Here is a 5,661-nt window from a genome sequence, read left to right on the forward strand (position 1 = left end):
GTGCTGAGGGAGTGGGCACTGTCGGAGGGTCAGTGCTGAGGGAGTGGTGCACTGTCGGAGGGTCAGTGCTGAAGGAGTGGGCACTGTCGGAGGGTCAATGCTGAGGGAGCTGCACTGTCAGAGTGTCAGAGGTGAGGGAGTGGGCCCTGGGTGGTGTACTCTGACCTGGAATCACCTCCCTCTCCTGTTATCTCTCTGCAGACTCCCTGTAATCGCTGCTCATTCCTGACCGGCCCACTGTGAGCCAGGCTCTCCTTACCTTAGCTGAAAATGTGTTGCTGGAAAAGCGCAGCAGGTCAGACAGCATCCAAGGAACAGGAGAATCGACGTTTTGGGCATCAGGATTCCTGAAGAAGGGCTTATGCCCGAAACGTCGATTCTCCTGTTCCCTGGATGCTGCCTGACCTGCTGCGCTTTTCCAGCAACACATTTTCAGCTCTGATCTCCAGCATCTGCAGACCTCACTTTTTCCTTACCTTAGCCTGTCCTGAGCTGGATTCTGTGCAGCGCTGCAGGCTGCTGGAGAAATGCGGTGCAACTAACTGTCCAAAAGGAGCAGGGGTGGGGGCTTCGCGATTGTAAACTGTGTGTGCGAGTGAGTTAGCCAGGGGGCTAGAGGCGGGATCCCGCTGTGTGCTGTACGCCGTGTCCCTGGGAGGGGTATGCGATGTGAGAGTTGGCACGTACACGGGAGCAGGGCGGGAGCAGGGAATGAGGGAGGAGCCGGCCGGAGGTACACGGAAACACTGAACACTCACGATCTGCACGGAACTGCTGTTTCTGCTGGGGACAGGGGCAACACACCACCCCAAGTACAGGGAACACACCCTCAACCCCCGGGATTATCCTCGCCCACCCTCACTGAGGACCATGGGGGAGGGGTATGATGTGTGTGTGTTTGTGTCTTGTGGGGGGGGGGGGGGTAGGAGGAACACTTGCAAAGGTGAATTATCAGCAGCTGGAATCACAGGCACACATATATCCCCCAGGACGTTCCTGCGCCAGCCCCTGGGGGTGGTGGTGTGTGGGGGGTACTGATTAAGTGTCAGATTGTGTCTTTGGGTCAATCCGGGATTCAGTCCAGACTCAGGTGCTACCCTGATCTTCCCTCCCAGGGAATCCCCTCCGGCTCCCACTCCAGGACTCACGGGGTGGGGGGCGGTAATGGATTCAGAATCCTGCCCCATTTCCCATTCCTCATTTAAACTCATCCCCACCCCCTCGCATCCCAAATCCCTCTTCCACTTTCTCTTATTGTACATCATCCTCTGTTTCCTATCCCTCTCCCTATCCCCCTCCCTCTTCCCCATCCCCCTCCCCATTCCCATTCCCCTCCATCCCTATCCCTCTCCCTATTCGCAGTCCCTGCCCCTATTCCCAATTCCTGTCTTTATCCTCTCCCTGTTCCTCATCCCTCTCTGTATGCCCTATCCCTCTCCCAGACCCTCTCCCTAGTCCCTGTCCCTCTCTCTATATCTCTCTGTATTCTCTATCCCTATATCTCTCTGTATTCCCTATCCCTCTTCCTATTCCCAATCCCAGTTCATTCACAGCTCGAGCCGCGTGTTATGTGCTGTTTACAACCAGGAGAACAAACTACTCACAAAAGCCGGCCCGGAGTATCCATACAGTTCGGAACCGCATCCAAACTCCCACTGTCATTGCTACAGCCCCTGGTTTAAAATTACAATTTAAATAAGGGCCGACTAGCCTCACGCATTGTTGGAAAATGTAGAAATCAATTATTAAGAATGTCACAGAGTCATAGAATCATAGAGCTGTACAGCATGGAAACTAGACCCTTCGGTCCAACCCGTCCATGTCGACAGATATCCCAACCCAATCTAGTCCCACCTGCCAGCACTCGGCCCATATTCTTTCAAACCCTTCCTATTTATATACTCATCCAGATGCATTTTAAATATTGCAATTGTACCAGTCTCCACCACTTCCTCTGGCAGTTCATTCCACACACGTACCACCCTCTGTGTGAAAAGGTTGATCCTTAGGTCTCTTTTAGATCTTTCTCCTCTCACCCTAAACTTCTGCCCTCTAGTTCTGGACTCCCCAACCCCAGCGAAAATACTTTGCCTATTTACCCTATCCTTGCCCCTCATGAGTACATTTGGAAAATCATAATCTAATCAAGCAGAGTCCGTGTGGCTTCATGAATAGTTACTGACTAATTTATTAGAGATTTTTGAGGAAGATTCAACCAGAGTGAATCAAGGGTAACCAGTAAATGCGTTGTGTTTGGACTTCCAGGAGGCATGTGACAAGGGATCTAACAAGAGGTTGTCATTTGATGATGTTGGAAGGAATATATTCATTACTTTGGAATAGTATAGAGAATAGGTTCATGGGCAGGAAACAGCAAGACAGGGTAAAAGGGTTCTTTTTCAGGTTGGTGACCTGCGACCAGTGGGGTTTCACAGGGACCAGTGCTGGGACCACAACTGTTCACAATTTATATTAATGACTGGGAGAAAGGATGCTGCCTGGACTGGAGGGCTTATTTTATGAGGAGAGGTTGACTGAGCTCCGACTTTTTTCATTGGAGAAAAGAAGGTGGAGAGGGGACCTAATTGAGGTATACAAGATAATGAGAGGCATAGATAGAGTCGATAGCCAGAGACTATTTCCCAGGGCAGAAATGATTAACACGAGGGGTCATAGTTTTAAGCTGGTTGGAGGAAAGTGTAGAGGGGATGTCAGAGGCGGGTTCTTTACACAGAGAGTTGTGAGAGCATGGAATGCTTTGCCTGCAGCAGTTGTGGAGGCAGGGTCATTAGGGACATTTAAGAGACTCCTGGATATGCATATGGTCACTGAAATTTGAGGGTGCATACATGAGGATCAGTGGTCGGCACAACATCATGGGCTGAAGGGCCTGTTCTGTGTTGTACTGTTCTATGTTCTATGTTCTAAAGGAACCCAATGAATTGTAGAAATATTTCCAGATGTCACAATAAAATAGATGGAAAGGCGGTTTGTAAGAGGGATATGACCAATTTATAGAGACTTGGAGATGCCGTTTTTGGACTGAGGTGGACAAAGTTAAAAATCACACAACACCAGATTACAGTCCAACTGATTTATTTGGAGGCACTAGCTTCCAGAGCACTGCTTCTTCATCTGGTAGTTGTAAGACCATAAGACACAGAATTTATAGCCACAGTACAGTGTCATGGAGATGTAATGATACGTTAAACAATTTTAGCTTCAGTCTTTCATCTTTTAGAATGGGATGTACATCTTATTCGAAAAGATGAAAGACTGAATCTAAAATTCAGCACTTCGAAAGCTAATGGTGCCAAATAAACCTGTTGGACTATAACCTGGTGTTGTGTGATTTTTAACTTTATAGAGAGAGAGAGAGTCATTGGTTAAGAGAGCAGGTAAAATGTTGGCAAATGGAGCGTAATGTGGGGTATTGTGAAGTTGTTCATTTTGAAAGTGAGAACAAAAGAAAAGTATTATTTAAATGCAGAGAAACTGCTAAAGCTGCAACATACAGGGATTTAGAGTCATGGATATGTACAGCACAGAAACAGATCCTTCGGTCCAACTCATCCATGCCAACCAGATATCCTAAGTTAATCTAGTCCCATTTGCCAGCACTTGGCCCATATCCCTCTAAACCCTTCCTCCTCATTTACCCATACAGATGCCTTTTAAATGCTGTAATTGTACCAGCCTCCATCACTTCCTCTGGCAGCTCATTCCATACATGCACCACTCTCCGCGTGAAAAAGTTGCCTTATCCATGCCCTCATGATTTTATAAACCTCAATAAAGTCACCCCTCAGCCCTTCACTCACAATGTTTTCTAATGGTTTTCATTGCCACATAGTGACCACTAAGTCTTGATGATAGTCAGTAACAGAGTGAAGGTAGTGATAGTTGATAAAGCATGTTCCTAAATAGATGCAACAATATGCTGCTCCTCATGACAGGGAGCAAATGGCCCTACTCCCTGTTAATCTCACTGACTTTAGCCAAGTAAGGAAATCTCAAATTATTTCGACAAAGTCCAAATGTAGACTGTAGAATTCAATGCACACTAAAACTGAAAATGGTTAATAATCTTTAAATAGTGGGCTTGTATCCATGCACCCACGTACCCATGCATCCATGTACCCTCACACCCACTCACCCTCACACCCTCACACAAACACACTCTAGTACCCACGCACCCACACATCCACACCCCCATGCACCCATGCATCCACGCACCCTCACAGCCACACACCCTCGCACCCATGCAACCATGCACCTGCACACTCTTGCACCCATGCACCCATGCAACTTTGCACCCTTGCACTCACACACCCTTGCACCATTGCAACCATGCACCCTCGCACTCTTGCACCCACACACCCTTGTTCCCATGCACACTCCCACCCATGCACCCTTGCACCCACACACCCTTGCACTCTTGCACCCACACAACTTCGCATCCATGCACCCATGCACCCCCGCACCCACGTATCCATGATTTTCTTGCCAATTGTCCTGATGAATGTAAGATGAAAACATGAGCAAAATGTGTACCTTCTCAGCACAACTGAAAAGGGACATAGGGTCAATGTTTCAAGTCCAATTTCAATGTCAATTTCCAAATAGTCAGTGTGTTTCTGAACTGAAGGAATATAGAAATGGGATGGGTTTTTAACATCCATCAAAGAGGAGGAAGAACAAAAGGGAACATCTGGTACAGGGGAGAGGGCAGCAGACATGATTGACAAGTTAAGAATGCAACACAGGGTCATAGAAATCCACAGCTCGGCCCATTGTATCCATGCTGTCAAATCAATCCCCTGATGATTGTAGTCCCACAGGAGGCAAAGGCAGCGGGGATGATTATTTCTAGTGTAGGTGTCATAGAATCCTACTGTGTGGAAGCAGGCCATTCAGTACACTGAATCCACAGTAACCCTCTGAAAAACATCCCACTTACAACCACAACCACACACTACAACCCTACATTTCCCATGTCTAATCTACTTAACCTGTACAACTTTGGGCTGTAAGAGGAAACCCATGCAGACACTGGGAGAATGTGTAAACTCCACACAGACAGTTAACTGAGGGTGGAATTGAACCCAGAAAACAGGCACAGTGAGGCAGCAGTGCTAACCACTGAGCCACCACGCTGCTGACTGAATACCTTCCAGATAGGTTTGAGGGCAAAGTGAAAAATAACATTCAGCCTGGCTCGCAGCCAAAATAAAATGAAAATATAGACAGAATTGGGGTTTAAGTGAGTGCAAGGGAAATCCTGTTGTTTGGGAGGGAAGGAGGGTGAAGTCAGAGGCAGGAAATGGGTTAAACACTGCTGAGGGCTCAGTAACCCCCTTGAGATGGGTTTGGGGTGGTGATGGGTTTGGGGTGGTGATGGGTTGGGGTGGCGATGGGTTGGGGTGGTGATGGGTTGGGGTGGTGATGGGTTTGGGGTGGTGATGGGTTGGGGTGGAGTTCGTTGGGGATTAGTTGGGGTTGCGGATGGGGATGGGTTTGGGGATGGGGTGAATCCTCGGCTGGGGAAATGGTGGATTTGGGCGATGATGTGTTTCCGTGCTCTCTGACTCTGTCTATGATAACACCCTGTACTGGATCCAGATCCGGATTACTATGGATATTCCGCTCCGGGACTTCAGT

At 48.1% G+C, this 5,661-nt stretch overlaps 1 long non-coding RNA gene across 1 annotated transcript in view; it reads right to left on the reverse strand.

Moving 5' to 3' along the window:
* The window catches only part of LOC122552549, a 26,200-nt gene extending 25,631 nt beyond the window's left edge, over window positions 1-569 (reverse strand). The window contains exon 1 of the long non-coding RNA XR_006312414.1: window positions 477-569. This is a non-coding gene — a long non-coding RNA (uncharacterized LOC122552549). The remainder of the gene's footprint in view (window positions 1-476) is intronic.
* Between the last annotated feature and the right edge of the window lie 5,092 nt (window positions 570-5,661).

Source organism: Chiloscyllium plagiosum, chromosome 9 (genome assembly GCF_004010195.1).
Source record: "Chiloscyllium plagiosum isolate BGI_BamShark_2017 chromosome 9, ASM401019v2, whole genome shotgun sequence".
NCBI lineage: Eukaryota > Metazoa > Chordata > Chondrichthyes > Orectolobiformes > Hemiscylliidae > Chiloscyllium > Chiloscyllium plagiosum.